The sequence below is a fragment of the Leptonychotes weddellii genome, chromosome 10 (genome assembly GCF_054177405.1).
Source record: "Leptonychotes weddellii isolate Sample4059 chromosome 10, ASM5417740v2, whole genome shotgun sequence".
NCBI lineage: Eukaryota > Metazoa > Chordata > Mammalia > Carnivora > Phocidae > Leptonychotes > Leptonychotes weddellii.
This window is the reverse complement of record NC_138378.1, coordinates 41,126,862-41,151,167: the sequence shown is the minus strand read 5'-3', so window position 1 is coordinate 41,151,167 and position 24,306 is coordinate 41,126,862.

Sequence of the window (24,306 nt, the reverse complement as noted above, 5' to 3'; positions counted from 1 at the left end):
CCCCACCCCCCACTCCAGCAACCCTCAGTTTGTTTCCTGCAATTAAGAATTAGAGGTCGGGTCACTTAATAACAGCATGAGAGTGTCTATATGACACACGGCATGCAGCCACGTGGTGGACAATGTCCCCAGAAGGGACAGGATTTAGACCCAAATCCTGATTTCATGTTCTGTCTTGCTTTTATATTTATTTTGCTTCAAGGGTTCAAGAATCATCCAGCAGTACATTCTTCCCATCTCAGCCCCTCAATCATTCCCAGAGTTACTGATGACGTGGTGTGTGAATGCTGTTTGTAAACACAGTAAGTTTTTTTTTTTTAAGATACTTTTAGGATGTGAGGGCGATCTGGCTGTGACATCTGTCACCCCATTGATCGCCAGGGTTGATTTGGCTGATCTGGCTGGCTAGGCGAGTGTCCTCTTCCTCCTTCACTGCTCCCTCATGTGTGTCTCTCCCAAAGCTGTGTGCTCTGTCGAAGAGGACCACCTTCCCCGATAGAGGAGGACTGTTCTTTGGTGAAAGGCATACGAACAGCAGCGCTCGCCTGCTAGAACCTCCAAACAAGCTCTCAAGGTCCATGTGTAGGAGAATGCAGGGTAGACAAGCTTCCAAGACTCCAGACACATCCAAATGAGGCGTTGTATGTGGCAGTCAGCCTTAAAGAAAAAAAAAAGAAATGAAATAATACAAATAAAGATACTTAAAAAAATTCTTAAAAAAAAGATACTTAAAAAAATGCTATCACTTCTACTGGTTTTAGAAGTCATGCATTTAAATGGAGATTGATTAAAATGTTTTCATTTTAAAATATCACCAGTTAAGAAAAATAACTTGCTTTCTAGCAATTCTGAAATTTTGTTTTGAAATGTTCTGCAGTGCCCTTAGGATATTCTGCTAACATTTTAATGACAGCCACAAATCAAACATTTACAGTTTGCTGAGGGAGAATACGAACATTTCTCCATTGGTGTTTCTTTCTGTGTGTGGGGTAAAGATATGGGCGGGGGGGGAGTAGAACTTGACATTCCTGGTTTACGTCCTTGCCTTGTTTTTACATGTTTTCCACTTTCAGTCCAGTGAGATGGGCCCATCCCTTTAAAGTAAGCCCCATTACACAGGGTCTATTTTAAAGGGCCATCCCATAAAACAATGTGTGACAGGATTAGAACACCTGCCTTTAAAAGCACTTCCTCCCTGTCATGTAGGACTTGATTTAGCACTGAGGCACAGGATTTCCCTGACAGCCTGAGTACCTTACAAGGCCCGAGTACAGGTGCAAAACAGATCTTCCCAGGACCGTGAGCCGGGCTTTAAGCAGAGTACAGTGCCGTGTCACGGACTGTGGCCATTCTCGGTGAAGAAATCACTGGGGAGGAGGAAGGATGGACCAGGGTAGCCAAATTTTCAGGGCTGAGTGCAAATTTCCCTCATTTATACAACAGCAAATAAATATCTGTCTGGTCAAAGAAGGTGACTGTATATACAGGTGTCTACTTGGCGATCGCTTATTTTATTTGTGTACATGGAGGGGAGGCTGCATAGAAACACAGATGTGCCTTTGGGCCCATTGACCATATTCAGTGTGAAAAACGTAGGTCCCAAGTCTTGATGGAGAAGAAGGGAAGACGTTCTCCTTGGACCCCAGTAATTTCCATTACGGGCCTATAGATGGGCTCCTGAAAGGACCAGATGCCTCAATGTAGATCACACAGGCTTGGTGGATCTTCCTGAAACTAGCCCCATGTGCAAGCCCAGAAGCACAGCAGAACCATGTTTTTAGTAATAACTCGAAAGTGACTTGTCCCCTAAGATGGGTGAGCTGAAATCTGGACCGAGAGCTTACACCGCACGGACTGTGAGGTCAGACTAACCTGACTCCAATCCTTCCGCTAACTTGCTAACTGCACATCCTTGGGAAAGTGATGTAACTTCCCGGAGCCTCAGTGTCTTAATCTTTAAAATGGATGTTATACTACCCAACCAATTAAATGAGATGATAGCTGAGAGCACTTAGCAAGAGCTTGTCACATAGTAATTACTGATAACTAGCAGGACTAACAGAATTACATTCTTACTGACGGTCTGACGTGGTAGGGACAGACCATATTTGTTGTGTGAATCCTGACCAGAATTTTAAGGCGTCTCTTTGTATTCAGTGAGAAAGATCTGATTCTAGTTTACGTAGGCTGGTGAGGGAGGGGTATGAGTGGCATCTGCCTCTCTGAAGGCCAGCTCATACCGCATCGCCCTCATCTGGGTGCCCATAGACTCAGGAGAAGGCCTTTTGAGGCTAACTAGACTAAGTGCCCTCAGACTGGAGTCGTGGTAACTCCAGGGGTACCCAGTGTCTTTTGATGAAGGACACAGTCATGGAGGCTTTTATGATAGCTAAGTTCCATCCCTAACTTACATGTTACCTTTTAGCTAAAAATCTATGCATGAGGACAAATTTGCTGGTAGGTTTACCATGCTTACCATTCCCACATTTCCTTTCAGAGGAAATTCATTCATTCATTCATTTGTTCATTCATTTATTCATTCAATATCCACTGAGGAGTACCCTCTGTGCCCTCAAGCACTTTCTAAATGCTCAGGACACAGGGCATCTGGGTGGCTCAGTTAGTTAAGTATCCAACTCTTGATTTCGGCTGAGGTCACGATCTCAGGGTCTTGCCATCCAGCGCCACGTTGGGCTCCATGCTCAATGCGGAGTCTGCTTGAGATTCTCTCTCTTCTCTCCTTTTGCCCCTCCCCCCACTATCTCTAAATAAATAAATAAATAAATAAATAAATATCTAAAAAAAATGTTCAGGACACAACAGTGGAACAAATAAAAATAATCCCTGTGAGAAGACAGACAATAAATAGGATAAAACAGTAGAATCAATTGCTTTTTCCATGGTGACACATGCTAAGGAGGAAAAATGAAGCAGAGAAGGGGGATTGGGAGAATTGGGAGGGGCAGTTGCAATTTTAGATAGAACATTCAGGAAAGATCTCACTGAGAGAGAGAGAGAGAGACCCAAATGAAAGCAGGATGCCTGCCTGCAGATTTCTGGGATAAGACTGCTTGTGGGAGAAGGTGCAGAATCTGTGTGCATTCAGGGACGAGCATGGGGCTAACTGGAAAGAGGAGGAGGGCTTCTGGGGAAGCAACATCCATTCTCATAGAGCATCCTTTTACTTTGGGATCTCACCCAGTAGAACCAACCGGGAGACTGCTGTGCATTTCACCAAGACTGCCATTGCCAGGTAAACCTCAGTCAGAAGACCGTCCAGTAGGTCTTCCCATCTTTGGGTCTGTGTTTGTCAGTCACAGAGATAGTTGGGGAGATGTGACCCTTTGTGGCTGCTTGCTCTGAAGAGTGTGACACTCCTTGAGAAGGTGGAGAAACGAGCCAGAGAACCCATGGAGATTCCCTGGCAATAAAATGCTTCCTGCCACTGCAAAATGGACTAGAATACAAAGAAGATTCTTGTGAGGGTGGGTGGATCTGCAGTCCTGAAAGAGCCAGACAAACAAGGGGTCTGAGGACAGGACAAAAGCAAAAGCATGACCAAAGACAGAAACCCATTGCTCAGAAATGATGGTGTAAAGTTGATAGTTTGGAGGAAAGAGAAGTCTTTAAATTTTATTTTGCTTCAGAGTGAACATTGGTTAGGGGAGCAGACACCTAAAATGTCTGTTGCAGGCAAGATTCTGGAACAGATTACTCATTCTGTTTCCCTTTTAAAAGGAATCTGATCACAAGAAGCTAGCATGAGTTTACTGAGAAATAGCAATTTCACACTAGCCCTTATTTCTGTTTCTTTAAAGGAATACTGGATTAAACCATATAGTGGTCATTATATTTTAAGGAAATTTTTGGCCGAAGATCAGAGAAGACCCCTCTTTTCTTGCCAGAACCTAAATTAATCAATAAGCTTTATTTATGAGGGAGTGAATAAAAAATAAATTTTAAAAATCACAATTCTAATAAAAAATAGACAACAAATCATAGTCCTTTTCAATAAAATCTAAAGATGGTGTTAATAAATACTCAGTTCTCTGCTAGAGAGATTTTCCTATTTGAATAGTCTCAAAGGTGTGAGCAGAACTTGGGATTGACTTTACTCTGTACTTTTACTCCTTTCCATCCTAAGAATGTCTGGGAAATAAAAAAGGAAAAGAAAAAAAGAAATTCACCTAAGACAGTGGTTCTCAAAGTGTGAACTCCAGACCCACAACATCCACATTACCCGGCAAACTGTTAGAAATACAGATTCTCAGGCCCAGCCTCGGGCCTGCTGAGTCAGACACTCTGGGGCAGAGGCCTTGCAATCTGTATGTCAGTGAGCCCTCCAGCAGATTCTGATCCCACTGAGTCAGAGAACTACAGCTCTATAGTCATGGACAGCTTGTGGTACTTATGTACGTTACCTTGTACAGTGGAATGGCCTGGTCCTGTTGTACTCTGCTGTTAGCAAGAGTTCAATAATCCTCCTTTGTCCACAGCTGAAAGAGGCATTTTCACCTGACAAATAAATGGCCAAGAAGTCCCTGTGGCCTGCTAGACTACAGTCAGATATTTGACAGGGTGTTCAGTGATGCAATTTGGACAGAAAGGGGAAAGGTAGGGAGAACCCTATGACAATCATTTGGGTCAGTAATGAGCTGACAGGCTACGTACCATATACACTAAGGGAGCACCATCAACCCATATGCAGGACTCCAACAGTGTAACTCATGGCTCTGAACCCTGCCTCACTGATTTATGTGTTTTATTACTAACCTAGGTGAAAACTCCCATGATGTGTCTCTCAGATTATCTAATAATGCAATAGGTTATTGATGACATTGTCTAACAAATTAGGATTCAAAACACTGATAAACTGCTGTGGACAATTGGCAGGGATTTTTTGTTTTGTTTCGCTTTGAGTGATGAATACTTTTTTTTTTTTTTTACATTTTTACATTGGAGACTCAAATGTGATGACCCTAAGTTAAAAAAAAATGGTGGTGAGTTGACCCAGAAACTATGTTTGTGAAGAATTATCGATGGTACTAGTTACCATAAGATCTCTAGGAGGAATCATGAGACATGGCAGCCACACATTTGACTTCAATATTTGATGACCTTACCAAAACTATTGGGTCTTAAATAAAGAAGGTCTTAAGTTTGCCTTGCTCAGATCACACCTACAGAAGTACACTTATGGACATCAGTAGGAGCACATTTCAGGAACATTGGCCAGGAAATGGAAGATATGCAAAACCATGTTTAAGAAGTATTGAGAAAGGGTGTAGGGTATTTAATCTGAAGAAGACATGATTCAGAGGCCTTGCCAGCCATCTTGAAGTATTTGAAATACTCTCCTGTCCAAGTAGGACCAGCTTTGTTTGGTGTGGCCACCAGGGATAGAAGCCAAATAAGGAAGAGACAACTGGGAAGACTCAATATACAAAAGATTTTCCCAAGAAACATAAAGGTTTCCCAGGTTGTAGTAACCTCTCTGTGGTTGGAGTGCTAAAATCTAGAAGATTACTTAGGGGGTGAGGTTGTGGAGATTCGAGCAGCATAAAAATAAACTGCCTTTAAAGTCTTTAATTCCTGTATCCTTGCATGTAATTGTCCTGGTAGCATGATGAGCATATTAAAAAAATAGTTAAATCTTGCACTGTGCTTACTATGTTTGGCATTGTTCTAAGCCTTTTGCATATATTCACTCATTTAAACAGGATGATAATCTTATGACAGAGGTACTACTATTATCCCCATTTTACAGATGAGGAAATCCAGGCACAGAGAAAAAAAAGTAATATGCCAATGACCATAGAGCCAGCATTCAGCAGAACCGGAATTCAACCCAGACAATCCAGCTCGCACCTAGGCCACATTATGCCCTTATGCTTTCCAGCATAGGGATGAACTCTAGCTTGCCCACAAGAGTACACTGGTTAAACAGACCAAGCAGCTCACATCAAGGGAAAGACACGTATGTATACATGTGCACATACACTTACATATACGTATAAACAGATATGAATACGGAAGCATAAGGCCCTTCGTTGGTTATGATCCAAAATCCTTGTGAACACAAATGCCCTAAACAAGAAAATCCTGGTAAAAATCATTATTAACTCTGGAAATTCAAGGCACCCAGCGTTTTTTTTCCTCCTTGTAGGTTTTGCATTTGCTGCTCCCTCGCCTGGAACCCTTTTCCTTGGGCTGTTTCCAAGATAGGCTCCTAATCAGGGAGGTCTATCCTGACCTAATTTAAAACGTCTCCTAATTTTCTCCCTCTCTGTGATGTTATCCTAACCTATTACTTAATAGTTCTTATCTCCATCAGATACTGTATTATTTATTTACTTCTTATTTTCTCTCTTCTTCATCTGCAATGTATCTCGCACAAAATCTATGCACTTTTTGAATTAGTAACTGGTTGAAGGGTTAAAAGCAATAGATGGGACCCTAAAATAAATATGTAGCTGAGTATAGGAATGAATAAATCAATGAATGAAGGAGTAAATTCTGGAAGTTTCATATGATTAAAGATATTGCCTTCATATCACTTCACATCCATTAGGATGGCAGCTATTTAAAACAAACAAACAAAAAAGCCAAATTAAATGAAATAAACCAGAAAATGACAAATGTTGGGGAATTTGCAGAGAAATTGGAACCCTTGTACACTGTTGATGGGAAGGTCAAATGGGCAGCTGCTATGGAAAACAGTATAAAGGGTCCTCAAAAAATTAAAAATAAGATTACCATATGATCCAGCAATTCCACTTCTGGGTTTATACCCAAAAGTGTTGAAAGCAGAGTCTTGAAGAGGTATTTGCACACTAATGATCATAGCAGCATTATTCACAATAGCCAAGAAGTGGAAGCAAACCAAGTGTCCATGGACAGATGAATGGATAAACATGTGGTATCTACATCAATGGATTATTATTCAGCCTTACAAAGGAAGTTCTGACACCTGCTACAACATGGATGAACCTTGAGGACATTATGCTAAATGAAGTAAGGCAGTCACAAAAAGACAAATACTATATGAAATCACTTACTTGAAGCATCTAGAGTCATTGAATTCATAGAGACAGAAAGCAAAATGGTGGTTTTCAGAGTCTGGGAGGAGGAAGGAATGGGGTTTTGTTGTTTGATGGTTCTGAAGTTTCAGTTTTACAAGACGAAAAGAGCTCTGGAGATGAATAGGGGTGATGTTTTTCCAACAATGTGAATGTACTTACTGCCACTGAATGGCACACTTAAAATGGCTAAGACGGTAAATTTTATGTGTATCTTATGTGTTTATTTGTATGTGTATTTTATCACAATTAAAATAATGATAATAATAATAATTATTATAGAATATACTTCCTTCATGAGCCTGTGAGGTTTACATTATTTCAATTTGAGCAAAGCTGCTACTTTCTTTGTTAACCAGGTGCCACGTGCAAACGTCTCAGGAGACATGCTCATCTCACACTCATCTTCAAAATTCTGTGCAAGGCTACCCCTGGCCTCATCAGTTCAGGTTCTTGGGAACTGTCTTGCCTAGGAAAGTGATGACGGAAACTCCAGGAAAAATATTTTCCCATCACCTTTTCTTATTTGGAAGACACATTTTTTTTCCAGAACGAAGACCAATTAGCTTGTCTACATGGAAGTCTTACATTTCTTCTTCTAAATATCTTTACAGCCTGCTAATTGGATTAAATGTTGAGGTCACGTGACTTCTACTGCCTATGTATATAGTAATTTATTTTCTTTCGCTTGAGTAATTTAGGCAGAATCTCATGTTGGGGTTAATTTCTTCTTGGTTTGTTCAGGGAGAGTGAATGCTGTTCAGACACCTGAGATGCACTGCTCAGCAGTCCTCGGGTCACTCATATGGTCCGTGTGGCATCACGCTGCTGGGCACAGTCCTTATGCAGACAGCACGCACACATCACAGACCAAAGGGCCAAATGCTGGGGGTTGGGGTGGGAGTGTTGACCTCTGAGCCTCCTACTGTGGGCTCTTGTGCTTTCTCACTGCAAATGTTGTGGCTTGGCTCCCTGCACCTGGGAGTATACACCTGTAAGGCATCTAGATGCATGATTTTCTCCCACCCCAGCTTTCCAGAACCCTCCTTGCTTCACCTACTTTGCATCTGTTCATCCTTGTCTTTGGTGAGTTTCTTTTGCTTTTGGTGAGTTTCTTTTTCTGACCTTGCTCCTGGCCCTATCCCCACATTTCGTAGGCAGATATCATGTGTTTTTTTTTTCCTGCTAGAGTTTCTCTTTAGTTATTTGCCATGAATGTGTCCCCAAGGCTGCATAGCAGGGACATCTGGCACACAGCTGCTGGGCAGGAGTCCACCTTGCTGGCCCTCTCCTCAGGGCCCCTGAGATCCCATCTTTACTGTCTGTATCACTCTCCCTCTTTCTATCTAGGACACTGCTGTTGCCTGAGTTATAGAGCTTGTAGATGTTTAGAAAGAGGTTGGGCTATGAGGACAGCTTGTATCCCTTGAGCCTCAATCCTTCTGGTATGACCTTCCTTGTGATGCTTAGGCTGGACTGTCACCCTGGCAATTCGCAGCATGCACACTCTTGGGCACACCTCCCACTGCTGATGAGTAGGTTACTGAGAGCCCCAACAGTAGCAAATTAACTTGCAAATAGTTCTTTCTAATGTGACAATGCTTCCGAGGGCTAATCCCATTCTCTCTCAGTTCTGCAGATTTCCAGAAGGAAGTCCGAGTCAGGGGGGCGGTAGCCACTGTTTCTTTTCGCACTTGCTCATTTCCCTTTGCGCCCATTTCCACTCATAGCCCACCGTTTCACAGGGGCACACTTCCTTTGCACCTACTTTCAGAAACAACTGGCAACGATATCCTTCTAAACTCCTATCTCTGCTAGCTAGACAGATAATACTGTTAGGTTGCTTCTTTCTCAGTTGCCTGTTTCCTCCCAGAAATTATTCATGTCAAGTTGAAGTCTGTTTCCCTGTCGGCTGGAACAATCAGAACTGAGGAATACATCCTCAGTGTGTGGCTGGCTGTCCCTCTTTCCCTCGCCTACAAAGAAACTTTCTGTAGCATCTGATCAGCACAAGTGAGTGCCTGAAACTGTCTAGCTGGTTGTCTGAGTCTGTGAACGGTCTGAGTCTGTGCACAGTCACCCCGGCCATCCCCTGGACTCTGCAGAGCACATGCATATTTTCTCAAACTTGCACTCCTTACTCTTTTGCCTTTTGTTGATTAAATTTGGGAAGAGTCATAATTACTGTGACATAAATGTGTTCAACTGTGGAAATCCTGTCCTTAGAAGAATCTGGCATAGCCTCCTGTAGTCAATCAAGGGCTTCAAAGAAAGCAACTAGGGGCATCTAAAGTGACAACAGTTGCCTGACAAATTGCCATTTCAAATCCCTTTGAACTAGAAGAGCGAACTTAATAGCTTTCAGCCACTGATTGTTATTCTTTAAACGGGGCTTTTCTTCTTGTCTTTTGGGTCATCTGCTGAGCCCTGCTTCTGCAGCCTTGGAGACAGTTCTTGCCCCCCAGTTTTGGTTAAAATTGAGATATTTCATACTGTTTAGTGGCTGCCATTTGAATTTTGTCTTCTACTGGCCAAGTCAATCGTGCTGCTGGAACAGCGCCAGGATAGTCTTTACTACCAGTGGGGATTACTGTCAGCAGCCTCATTGGAACCAAACACATTTTTGTTTAAGTGGCAATTTTAAATTAGCATCAGATACAGAGACCTGGCTTATGAGACCAGGATCTCACCATGGGTGGGGGGACCAAGGTGGATGAAGCACTGTTCTGTGCCAGATGCTTCAGGTATAAGGATGAATTTTATTTCATCCCTGAAACCATGCTCTGAAGCAGCACTATGCAATACGGCAGCCACTGGTCATTGGTGGCTATTTAAAATTTCTATTAATAGAAATTAAATAAAATGTAAAAACCAGTTTCTCAGGCTCAGTAGACAGATTTCATGGGCTCAATAGCCACAGGTGGCCAGTGGTTACTGTGCTGAACAGCACAGATATAGAACATTTCCATCATTACAGAAGTTTCTATTGGACAGTACTGCCCTAAAGTAGGATTTTTTTTTCGTTGTTCAGATGCATAAGATTTGATGCAGATACGTTAAATAATTTAGCCAAGGTCACTTTGCTAATGCATGTTACTTTGGGACTCAGAGTCAAAACTCCTGGAGTCATTTCTCTTGTTGGCTTCCTCCCACATTCCCTCCTGCCATGGGTCTTCTCACACCATGACCTCTCTTCTTAAGATATGTATGGTCCCTTGACCCCATCTCCACCTCCACCTTACACCTAGTTAACTGCCACGCATACTTCCATGCTCAGGCCCATGTTCCTTTCTCCGAGGATGCCCCTTTGCATGGGTCAGGACTCACCATTCCACCCTTTGTCATCCTTTTCAGTGTGTACTTATCCATTTCCTTGTAATAATTCCGGGTAATCTGATTGGTTTCTTGGCTAAACTTCTGCGAGGAGCTTTTGCAATCTGCTTCTTACATGGATACATAAGTACACATATAAACACACATACATATGAACCTTTCGACTTCTCTATTGTATGTAGTGAAGCTAACTGGGCTTTTAGAGAAGTCCTCCAGCAAGATTTAATTAAGATCTTTGATGTAGGATTGAAACTCCCCCTCCTTGTCAGCAAAAGCAGTCCACAACTAACCCCATGCATTGCATAAAGGTCAATATTTACATTCCAACTTTTCTTTTGGAGCCCGTCATAATCATAAACTTCTTTTCTCAGCCAAAGCCACCTGTAACAGTTGGTGGCAGTGCTTGCCCATTTCCTCCTGGCCTGACCACCTGACGGGAGAAGTGCTGCCTCTCTTTACTTGGCTCTTTCTCTGGAGCCTTGAAAGTTGACTCTGTCTGAGAACAGAGAAGGCTGAAAGGAACCTGGGACAGCCTTTAACCAAAGACTGATGGGGATTGGTGTGCTAATACTCCAGCCCCCAGCCCCTGAGATTGAAAAACCAAGATGCATGTTTCATGTCACTTTTCAGAGTTTCTTTGCAGCATTAGGGGCCGATTACCCAAAGTAGCAACTTGTTTGATAGCTCCCTTATAGCTCTTTCCCTTTTCACTTTCCTCCTGGGGTCCCCTGGGATCACCTCTCAAATAAACACTTGTGCTCAGATGCCCTACTCATAAGTAGTTTGCTATACAGTTGAAAACCACAATACACATATCTCTCATATACAAGATAAGGATTAACATGAAGAAGGAAAGGGGCTCCTGGATGGCTCAGTGTGTTAAGCATCCAACTCTTGATTTTGGCTCAGGTCATGATCTCAGGGTCGTGAGATTAAACCCCACATCAGGCTCCGTGCTAGGAATGGAGCCTGCTTGAGGCTCTCTCTTCCTCTCCCTCTACGCCTCCCCACTGCACTCGCACATGCACGCTCTCTCTCTCTTAAAAAAAAACCACAAAACAACAAACCAAAACAAAACAAAACAACCAACGAGGAAGGCAATGGCGAGGGGAGGGAAAATACATATTGAGAGTCCACTTTGTTGGATTTCCAAGACAGTGTTTCACATAATCCTACACACAGCCCTGTAAAATATCAGGATCACATAACTGAGGAAGAAACAGAGGCTCAGAATCACAGTATACCCTGCAGCCAGGTTCTGAACAAGTTCTATGAAGCTCTTCCATGTGACTTCTCTATGTGATATTATTAAACAGCAAATATGCAATGTAATTAATATGTGATCATACATAGCAGGAATGTTTGGGATTGAAATGACCAGATGGTGTTTCTTGGAAGCCTTGACGTGGAGGGATCCTTTGGTGAGGAGGGTATTTGACAGGGCATTCTGGGAAGCAGGCTCGGAGTCAGAGGCCAGAATGCGTATTTTGGCTTCACATGTTTTCATTCATTTCTGAACATATTTTGCCTTTGGCTTCTCAGATCCTAAGACTTTTAAAATAACATATGTCAAAATACTTATCTTTTCTGCTATTGCTATTGGGGAATTGAATTAACACTCATTAAAAGGAGGTGCCTCCTTGTGAATTGTTGGGACCGTTTTCAATAAAACATAAAAGAAGATAGTTGTTATTTTTAGAATCATATAAAGAAAACAAAGCTGACCGGCCAGGCATCTCAAAAACATGGAAGTAAAAGTAAAACCAGAGTTTCCATTGGGGGTGGAGGAAAGGCCCACATTAGCAAGCATTCTGTAACCAGTGCCAACTGACAAATACCAGTGAGGATGTGCCATTGAGCCATGTTCTGTCGTCAGATTCCCATGAAGGCTGGTAACACAACTAACATTGTGCAAAGAGCCGTGGGAATAGTGTAAACACCAAGAATAAAGATGATTTTGTTGACTTTACAGCCGCATTGTCTAAGCGATGACGGACCCATTGTAACTGGTGGTTCACAGATCCCATTTCTGACTGCACCTTTGTGCAGGTATAGGTGTCAAAAAACATATGGCTCTAGTTTGAGGCTCTCGGTAACATAAGCCTTGCATTCTCTGGTCCCCATGGGGAGCTGCGTTGGACTTAAGTGGTACAGAGAGTCTGTCCTGCCTGAAGGCCAGGGAGCTGGGTTCTTAGACATCTCGTCCGTCTGTCACTGGCTCCAGGTTGTTCTCTGGGAAGCTGGCGCGGGAACACAGATGCCCAGAAATATGGCCGTGGAGAGCCCTTCCAACAGGTCCCCAGGCAGCCAGTGAAACGTACCCCTGGGGCTCTGGATCAGCCACCAGCAGCCTCTGCTCCAGGGTCTCCTGTAGAGACTTCTCGAATCTCGCTTGAATCTGTAGCCCCCAGATGTGGAGGCATAAGGGGTGGCAGGCAGGAGGTGGGGAATGGGAAAAAGGAGAGGGAGGGGCTCTCTGTATATCTTACTACTGAAGTCTGCCTTTGAAAGTCTGCTCTCTGCCTCAGGAAACCTGATCCTTCACCCAGGAAGTGATCTTCCCTCTTCACTCACCTCAAAATCTGAGTCACAGGTGGTGCAACATGGCCAGGCCCAGCATGAGCAGCATTGTGGGTATCTCCTCTCTCCCCACCATGCGAGATGGAGGGGCGGTTTATTCATGTGAGTGAGATGGAATGCATTTCCCTTGCTCCTCTGTGTTTTCATAGTTTTCTCTACCCCACTGGTAGGCCCTCTTTTCTCAGCATTAAAGAAAGCACACCTTCTAGAGACAAGTACTACTAATCATATGGAGACAACAGAGCCTAAATCTATATTGAAGAACAGCTAGGTGTGTAATTAGCAAGGCATCCATTCCTCTCTTGCAATCATAGTGCTGACTACTATGTTGATTTCTTGCCTTCCCCTCATGGAGGTTCCAGCATCATGCTGGGCCCTCGAGGCTGCTCTCTCTGTTTTCCTCTGGAAAGGCACTGCTCTTGATGAAATTCTTACTAATTATGCAGTCCCACCTCATCGATAACAACAATGACAACCTCTGACATTTATGTAGGGAAAGGACATCATTTCTGTTCTTGTTAAGATGGCCCAGTAAGGCAGCTATTTTGAGCCTTTGTTCACTCAACAATGAGCACTAACTATCTCTCAAGTATAGCTCTGGACCAAAAAGCAATGAGGGTAGAGGGAAAAAAGAAGGGGAAAAGTCACAGATCAGGGTTAAGGTTGAAATATGAGGTGTGAGCTTCCAGAGAGCTTTGAGGGAATTTCTGAAGATTTTGACAAGTGTGGTTGTGGGTAATGAATTTGATCCCCTTCAATGGTAAAATGGTAGAGATAAACAACCATTGGATTCCTCTCTGGTCACTGTGCTGACTGGGCTGGGGTTCCTTGAGTTTACCTCATGTGGACAGTAGACCACAGGGGTCATGGATTATTTTACTTGGGTCCAGATACACACACACACACACACACAGGTATGATATATGTATGTACACATATATATATAAATATGAATGTATACATATTGTCTTATTTAATCTTCAACTAATGCTATGATCTAGATGCTGTCCTTTACAGAAAACTGGGACTTCCTAATATTAAACAGCTGTGCCCTTTACCTCAGATTTGGTGGCTTCTTCATCACATTCTTCTGAAATCTCTGGATTTACCAAGAACCATCACTCTTCCTCCAGAACTTCCATCCAAATTGAGAATATATTAGTTAGAATCTTCCAACAGCAAAGGATAGAAATCCCAACCAAATAAGCTTAACTAAAGAGACAAATGTACTGATGCATGGAAATGGGATGACCATGACCAGTCATCACCAGAATCCAAGTTCTCAAATGATGCCATTATGATGTGCGCCTCCATCACTTGGCCCTGCTTCTTTTGTGTTAATTTTGTTCTTAGGCAGTCTCTCAGCAAAGGTGAGAACAGATGAGAGAATGCCAACGTTTGACTACCTGTTTGATTGGCCATGGTAACCACCACTCAGGTGGAGAAATCAGAGACATGCACTGTACCCTAATGCTTTTCAGCCTGAAAAGCCTCATTTTCTATTTATATAAAATCCAAATGTTTGTTCTTCATTGTTTCACCTTTGCTCTCATGTTTCTTCTTGCACATATCTCTGAACTTTCTCTTAAAGCAAGAGCAAGTTTTGTCCTGCCCCCAGTGACTCTTAACTCTATTTATATGTTTGTTTTTTTCTAATTATAATGCAGGGACAGAGTATCAGAGTAACCAGGGGTGTAGTCAGTGAAGCTTGTATTTTACAAAACTTTACAAAACTTTAATTCTACTCGGTAAAATACCAGGTGCTGGGCTCTCTCAATACTAAGGGTTGTAAGAAGGTGAAACCATTGATAAGTCTACCAGCCTCTTACCCAAGTAGTGACTGTCATCCCAAAGTCTGCTTTACCTGCATGCTCTTGTCTAAATATACTAACTTAGTATATTTTGTCTAAATATACTTAGTATATTTTTTTCTAAATACACGAACTTAGTGTATTTTTTCTACTAACACCTTTCTTTCCCCCAACACAATGGATTCCCCATAGTGAGTGTCTACTCAACAAAATCCACTTTGGCTCTGGACTGCAGGGAGGGAGCTTTGGGCACACCAGGACTGAGACAGTTCTGAAAGATGAAGAGCAGATGGGACTATATTGAGAGAAATCCACAGAACCAAGTGGCCTGTAGTCCTGTACAGGCAAAGGAGCATATTTGCAAGCAGTTTTCCCTGCAGCACCCCAGGTTAGAGGCAGTGAGGCTGGGTGAAGTGGCCTGTGGGCAGCAAAGTGCTGGAGGGTAGAACAGCTGTACTAGGGTCTGCTTCTCAGAGGGACTGAAGCAACAGAGCAATATGTATGAAAGTGTTGGGCAAACATGCCTGGGATCACTCATGCTCAAATAAACTACTTGCACTGGAATCCTTGTCTCAAGATCTCTTTTTTGGGGGAATTCAATCTGAGATGGCATCTACCTCTAATATACCATCATGCAGGCACCAAGGAAAGACAGAAAGCACAAAGAGGTAACAGTGAATTCCACTTAGAGGGGGTTCCAAGGAAGACTTCTTGGAGGTGGTGAAATCAGAGTTGAGGGAAGAACAGTCGCTGAAGGTTTTGGAGATGAGAAAAGGCAGGCACATAAAGCAGAGAATCAGCTCAATGAGTTTCCTCTCTGCAAATCTTATTTATAGAATACATATGTACATACATACATAAATATTATATACATGCATATATGTGTGTATGTACATGTGCATATATGTACATATGCATATATGTGTGGGAATGGGTATGTGTGTGTACATCTGATAAGATTTAAACTATTAACTCCATCTGTTAATATTTGAATTTTAGCTGATATTAAACATTCAAACTAAAGATGAAATATCAGGGCACCTGGGTGGCTCAGTTAGTTAAGCGACTGCCTTCGGCTCGGGTCATGATCCTGGAGTCCCGGGATTGAGTCCCGCATCGGGCTCCCTGCTCAGCGGGGAGTCTGCTTCTCCCTCTGACCCTCCCCCTCTCATGCTCTCTCTCTCTCTCTCAAATAAATAAATAAAATCTTTTAAAAAAAAAGATGAAATATCAGATGCTTTATGGTAAACAAAAATGGATTTGGAGTTTTCTTCTCCTGGTTCTGCTTTTGGTCACAAGGAATACAAGGGGAAAAAGAAGCATTTATATTCATAATCCCCCAATTCTTTTTAAGGACATTGGGTGCTTGTAATCACAGGGTCCCTTAAGGTTTAACAGGAGCAAGTGTCCACCAACGCGGTCGTGACTGATATATGACCAGGTCTGGGGAAACCCAAGACTGTCAGGGGAGGAGGGGAAGGAGCAGAGTGAAAAGTGGGGCAGGGAAGACAGAAGTTGGAAAACTCGACACTGTGTTAGGGGGAGGAGAAAAGTTTAAAAAGTGATCTAGTTTTTACATGGTCAAAAAGGGAGATCTGAGAAAGGTGGTTTTATGGAGACAACCCGTCTGAGAAGACATATTTCAGATCTTACTCCTTATGTACCTGTTCCTTGCTCTCCCCACTTTGGCACTACGTAGGTTCTCACCTGCTTGGACAGTAGGTCTGCATTTATGGGGCCAGGCTTTTATACAAAATGAACTGGGAAGAGTGGGATAGCCCAATTCCTCAGTCAACACTTCCCTTATCAGAGTGGAGCCCAGGGCTGAAAGCAGGAGGCCTGGTAACGTCTCAGGTAATGTCCCAGGTGTCAGAGTTCATGGCAGTCATCACATGTAGTTATCCCATGAAAGAGGTACTGTCATCCTCACCCTTGGGGATGGCATGAGCTGGGAGATACATGAAGCCCAAGCAAATCACCCTGGAACATTAATTTCCCACCAAAAATGCACAAACAATAGCTAATAATTTAACTGGTAATTTAAATGCTTAAAAAATACTAAAAGAAATGTGGATGTGCTATGGAACAGAATGCAATTTGTAGAAATTAAAAAAAATAAGCCCCAAAAAAGCACTTTGGTGGTGACAGGCTATTTTGGACTAAGTGCCCCAAGACTCCCTGGAATATACATCCAAATCCTCTGATGTTAGAAGAAGGATATTTGGCTGAAAATTCTGAAAACTTTTTTGGAAAAATATTGAGCCAAGAGCCCAGGTTCAGGGTCTCCATCTGTCCCTTCATTTTGTAAGGTTATAAATTCATTTTCAAGTTCAACTAAAATAAGCAGTATGCTTGTTATGGGCCATTTCTTGGAGATTCTGAAATAATATCGAGATTCTGCTCCTCTGGGTACACAGACAAGTAAGTGCCTTAGAAGACAGTGTTGGATCATAACATCATAGACATTGGGGAGGGTATGTGCTATGGTGAGTGCTGTGAATTGTGTAAGACTGATGAATTACAGACCTGTACCTCTGAAACAAATAATACATTATATGTTAAAAAAAAAAAAGATAGTAGGAAGGGAAAAATGAAGGGGGAGAAATCGGAGGGGGAGATGAACCATGAGAGACTATGGACTCTGAGAAACAAACTGAGGGTTCTATAGGGGAGGGGATAGGGGGATTAGCCTGGTGATGGCTATTAAAGAGGGCATGTATTGAATGGAATACTGGGTGTTATACACAAACAATGAATCATGGAACACTACATCAAAAACTAATGATGTAATGTATGGTGATTAATGTAACATAATAAAATAAAATAAAATAAAATAAAAAGACACTGTTGGACCTTTGGCCCATGCTCAAGGTCCCTAGTGCTTAGTTCCAGGTCTTTGTGCCTAAGAGCTTCCTCTGGTTGAGAGTGTGCTTTGCCCAAAGTTTGAAGGGGGCTAGACATGTCAGGGAGTTCATGTTCCAGAAGCAACCTCTTAAAAATGAGGCACCTTGTTCAGTAGATCAATGGACCAGCTTCCTTGCTCTTTAGTGGGACAATTCTCTGAGGTGTGTTCTTACAATGAACCCATCTGTCCACAGTCATAACTTGCTCCATGCCTTATCTTTTATAGGTCCTCCTTTCTTCCCATCTCCCACTGGTGGCTCCTCAAGTTCTGTCCCAAGTCAAGTGTTGGGCATTAGAATCCTTGTCTCAGGGCCTGTTTTTTGGGGGGGGGCGGGGGGGCGAAGGTGGAGTGGGGAAGTAAGACAGCATCTGTCATGCACTGTGAGAAACTGTAATGGATGTGTAATGCAAAACTAGGAAGCCCAAAGAGAGAATAATGAATTCCAGGACAGAATGCTGAGGTGGGAAGCAGAGGGAGCAAAGTAAATTTCTCAGAGGTGGTGCCATTACAGCTTAGTGAGGCATAGTGAGTTGGAGCTCACCACATGGTTGCAGCAATGAGAAAGGTACACAGAAGTAGAGGGGAGAGGATGCAAGGCCATGAAGCACGAGGACACTTGTTGACCTGGTGGGGAAGTAAGAGCCTATTGGAGGCCTCATTTGTTTCATCTGCACAATGGGGGTAGGGGCCAAATAGCCTTCTAGAACCTGTTGATCCCTAATATTCTGTAATCCCAGCTTTAGCTCTCACTCGGGCTAAGTGACTGGAGGCCAGGATTGTGGACTACCAACTCTGCCAGGAGCCTTCAAAGAATTTTGCTTAGCAGCACAAGGTAGGAGCAAAGGAGAAAGAAGGAGGGCAGCCAGCCAACGCCCCTACAGAGGGCCTGCTTTTAATTTAAGTCACATTGGGTGATGAGTCTCAGTTGACCAGGATGCAGAAGAAGGGGTAGACAGGCTGTGGTAGACAGGTAGTTCATGGCTGTGCCTTTTGGAAGGAAACTGAGTCTGGAGGAGAGAGAGAAGGAACCTGGGGGCAGGAGAGTGTAAGAGAGGGTGTATCTCCAAATGGAAAATTGCCTTAAAAAAATGAGTGAGCTAAATGGAATTATTAGCAGAAGGAGACTAGATGACAGCTTTCTCCAGAGGCTTGGGGTGCAGGGTGGGTGGAGATGGCTTCACGCTGCTCTTCTTGGAGTGGTCCTCCCTCATGAATGAAATACTGCCATGCTTGCTGGAGATCTTACCACAGTGGGTTTAATAGCCATGAGTCAAGATGCAGAATTTATACAATATTGAAAAGGAAACTTCTTGGATTTATTCAGGTGCACACCAGATGTTGTGCTGGCATTCGCCCTGCAAGGAGGGACCCTTGGAAATCAACTGCAGGCCCTGGAATCCCACACTCCTTCCTAGTTAACCCTTAGGAGACCACAGCTACCAACTCTGACACCATATGTGGCCAAGAGGGGCTAGTGGTCATAAGTCAGGCAGTCAGCAACATTTATTCAATGTTCTACATGCAGAGCCATGCCCAAAGCACAATAGGTAATATGTAAGAAGTATCATGAGGGGTCTCTGTGCTGCAAAGAATTTATTTAATCTGTGTGATATGATCTACATACAGGATAAATGGTTGTGATAATTTGCATGTTGAAATTCATTTAACTAATTGTAAGGTCCTCTATTAGGGGAAAAAATGTCAACTGTAAATCTATATTCTCAGAGTTTTCATGTGTGTGGTTGGGGACCCTAATTTAGAAGCTCACAGGAAAAAGGGGTCATGCTTTAGCCTTCATGTACTCTTTCCCCTACCCAAAGTCTCAGGTGATGTACATGACAGGTGTCTAATAGATGTTGCTTGTTGTGAAATTCCTCAGGGGACCTTGGGTCCACTCTTTGTGGGCCACATAGCTCTGTCCATGTCATATGACATCTCTGGGCCATGGTTTTCTCATCCATAAAATGAGAGATATTCTCAAGATGAAGTCTTCCCTTTCCCCTCCAAGAAATACCATAAAATCCAAACCTGTCCTAGGGAAGAAGCAGCAGGTGAAACCCACATGGGTTGAATTCGGCCATGAATTCAGGTGTAAAGCTGGATTTTTTATGGAAAGGATATCCCCTTGTTGGCATAGACTATCTAAGAGTGTCCCTGCAGTGTTTCCCCCGATCTTGTTTGAGTATGAGTCATGCAGTATGGCCCTCATTACTATAGAGCAAGGAAGCACTTGAAAATTGGTTTCACTGACAACAAGAGAGGACAAAACACTGTGTTCTCAACAAAGCCCTTGGACCTTAATGCTTTGGGTGACAATGGGATTAAGTGTTTGCTTAAGGAGACTCCTAGGTAAGAAGGAAGTCCAGAGCAAATTCAGTTATTAGAAATGACAAAAAAAAAAAGGTGATCATTAGAATTGGCAGACCAAAAAATAATGGAAGAAAGTTATTTGCTTTGCCGCATTGATCAAGGCAAAACTATCTGAATCTGGAAGTTCTGGCATGCTTTGGCATAAAGTCCTTGTGGCCCCATCAAGATGTATTATCATGAGCAGTAGGCATCCATGACTGTGTCTCTCTTTCTAGCACTTTCTTTCAGGTGAAATGTGTATTTCTCCCATTCAGCCATTGGTTCTGTTAAGACTATCAGTCGTGAGTCTCTGATATCCTGGACACTGGTGGGCTGAACTATCTAAACTGAACCAATCAAAGTCTTCTATGAAAGTTCTTTTAACTGGAATTGATTTGGAGGGTCCTAATTCCTCCATGGTCCCAGCATTGCAAGGAGGCAAGTCCCAGCATTCCAGTAGAAGCTGTAACTCCAGGTTCCTCTGACAGCCAGCCAGGGATGAAGAGGAAAGCACACAAAGAGAACAAGGACAGGAGACAGAGTTCCAGTCCTTGGTCACCCCTAGGGCCAACTCCAGCCCCTACTCTACAACTGCTTTCTTGAGGTTTGGTGTTCTTTTTTCCCTCTCCTATTTTAAAGTGTCTTTCTTTCATTTGCAAATGTAGAAATCTTAAATGAAAGAATTTGCAAATGGAAGAATCCCTGCTCTGTGTGTAGGCACACACCTTCTCAGAGGTCCTGGAATAATAACTTGCCATTTATTGCCACCCTCAGAGTCTAGATTGCTCTGCCTCTGGCTCCATCTGTGGTTCCTTAACCTAGGAAGGCTGGAAGAAACAAGTGGGTTTGCCCATTGTGAGAAAGGTGCTGAACATTCTTCCTATGGGAACAGTATCTCTAGAACATTCTAAGGAAGGTGAACCAGCTCAGGTATCCAAGAGTTGTGATTTCATCCTTGTTCAAATAGCCATCCTTCTAGGTGGCTGTCAGAAGATAAGGTCAGAAGCACAACTTCAGAAGAAGGTTAGATCTGCCTTTGCCCAGCATGATGAGAGACCTTTGGGATAAAAAGGAAGAAATGATGACAGGAGAAACCAACCAAGGAATTGTGTTGGATTAGACAAACCCATCTGCATCCAAACTTGGCGAAACAATCATTCATCATTTTTGAAAGCAGATTTTAGTCTACGGTTGTGGCTTCTCCAGGGACCTAGAAGGTACTGGACATAGTCCTTTTTGTGGGATGTGTAATATTTCTTATAGAATTTCTGACTGATAGATGTTGAAGGCAAGAGAATATTCAGCAAACTATCTCCTAGTAACCGAGGCCAGAGAGAGGCCACAAACACCTAACTCTTAGCACTCCCAAGATCTGAATCAATAAATATTTGAGGCTATTGCCAGTTTTCAAGGCTGTTGCTTTAGCAATGTGTTTAAGATTCAAGGAGGAAAAGAAGCAAAGAGAATATTCACCTGTGAGCCAGAGTCAGAGTCAGAGCCCAAATCAGGGATTTTGAAGGCTTTCCTTTCCTTACAGAGTGCAGAGTGCACTCTCCAGGGATACCACAAAAGCTTCCAAGGTAGGGCTTTTTACATATCTCCAGGTGCATCTTCCTTTTTTATGTCTTACTTTTTGTTTCTGTTCATTTCCTGCCTCCTTTTGAGGAATTGCTCTTTAGGATACAGAGAAATGGGATACTTCTCTAATAGTTGAAGTGTAAAATCATATTAGCAATTCAAAGGAAAATTTGGCTATGATCTACTTATTTCTCTCCCAAGTGTAAACCCTAAAGAAACTCCCATGTTGCACAAGGAGGAATGTTCACTGAAGCACTTTTTTTCCCTTATTTTTTGGTGATTTCTTAGATGTTTTTTATTTGAGTATAGTTGACGTGCAATGTTACATTACTTTCAGGTATACAACATAGTGATTCAACAGAAGTACCTTTTGGTTTTTTTAGTACTCTAAAATTTAAATAATCTAAATGTCCATCCATTGGCAATGAAATAAATTGAAGGTGTATTTTAATTACTGCAAGTTGTTAAAACCAGTGAACTACATCTACTTATTTCAGCATAGGTGACTTTGTAAAGCTTAACACTGAGAAATAAAGCAAATTGCAGAAATATTATATGCAAATAATACCTCATTCATATAAATTAAAAAAATGAAAAGACATTCTTTATGGTGCATACAGATATATTATGAATTTTAAGATATGGATAAGAGATATGTGAACCACCTTCAGAAAGAGATTTCTTTGGTGAAAGAAGCCAATGGGATAGTGGTGAGTTATGGTATCAGTGAACATTGTATGTCTTATTTTAAGAAGGTCCAAGCAAATATGGCATCATTTTTTTGGATGCTCCTTTGAAAAATGTGGGTGATGTGTGCATGGGTGCCTGTAATACTCATCAGTAAACTCTGAAGTATTTGATAATTGAAAAGGTTTTGAAAGAACTAAGATCTGATAGAACAGCAAATAGAAACAAACAATGGATGTAATATTAACATAAAATAGTGCAGAATTAAAGGGTAAAATCTAAACAGCAAAACCCCTACTTTATTTTCACCTTCTATTTTAATTTATATCATCTCTGTTTAGGATTTTATGAACACTTCAATTTTGTACTCATATTGTATGTGTTTTTACAAACCACCTCAAACCCTTTTTAGAATGAGGCAAAGTTTAAATAAACAAATAACAGAGTGCCTGGGTGGCTCAGATAGTTAAGCATCTGACTTCAGCTCAGGTCATGATCCTGGGGTCCTGGGATCAGCCCTGCATTGGGCTCTCTGCTTGGCGGGGAGTCTGCTTCTCCCTCTGCCTTTCCCCTGGCTTGTACTCTCTCTCGCTTACTCTTTCTCTCTCTCAAATAAATAAAATCTTTAAAAATAAATAAATAAATAAACCAATAAAGCATCCAGCCCTTTTCATAACTAAATAATTAACCCTAGTCTTTCTAAGGCATATTATATGACTTCTACCATTATTTTGGTCACTTTAATTATATAGAGAGGGTCATTATTACTTGTGGCTAAAGGATGAGTCTTGAAGACATTTAGGATGAGGTCAACAAACTTCTTCTTTAAAGGTCCAGATAGTAAATATTTTAGGCTTCACCTGCCAGACAGTCTCTGTTGCAACTACTTGATGATACGTTGCAGCAGGAAAGCAGCCATAGACAAAATGTAAATGAATGGGTGTGGTTGCGTGCCAATAAAACTTTATTTACAAAAGCAGGCAGTAGGCTGGGTTCAGCCAAGTGCCATAAGTTTGCCACCTCTTATGTAGGAGACAGTACTCTCCAAGGAATTTTATAGGCTATCCTGAGGAGCATTTCAAGCTGTGCCTTCCTTGAAGAAGCCACAAGATAAATCACACCTTGGTTCTTTGTTTAATATGGACAAGAGCTTTGACTTCCAAAACTCACTGGAATAAGGCATTTTTTTGTATTTGTTTTTATTTTAGGCAGCTTTTTATCTGTACAATTTCAGTTTTCCCCCTTAAAGAAGTGCATCATCATTTTCAGAGACTTCACACTTTCTTTAAAGTCATTAAATCTGTGACTTGGGTAAGTCTCAGGAAAATTCTGTCCAAGAAGATGTGGCACCCTAACTAGAGAGAAGACCCATCAGCAGTGACTTGCCCAAGATGGGATCCCTGCAGCATCCAGCTGCAGCATTCAGCAGCAGCATCCAGCTGCCAGTCCGCTCCCCTACAGATTCCCATGGAGCAGATATTTAGCCAACCACTCAAGAGCATGAAGAGAAGGGGAGAAAAATACTCATTCACTGTTTCTTTCATTCATTTGACCAATATTTTCTGAGCACCATTTATGGATCTGACCATGCTGGGCACGAAGAATATGGGTGTGAACAAAAGAGTCATTGTGTTTTCCCCACAGAACTCAAATCAGCATCTCTGCAGCAGAGATTTGGATGGAGAATGTCAAATATTAAAACAAACCAGGACTCTAATTCAGCTGGCAGTTCTCATTCAGCTTGGAAGCTGATTGGAAAAGAAAGGCAAAAGCACATTTCAGGTAGCATGTACATAACCAGAAACATAACAAGTTGAAATCATCCAATAGCCATGGACACCTGAATGTGAAAGGATCTAGAACATTGGCCAAAATATCAACCTTATTGGAGACATTCCTAACTGGAGTTCAAGGGGGACTTTTACCTGAATAGGATTAGTGGTACTTTCATGATTATTTTTGTTATTATTACTTCACTTTATGA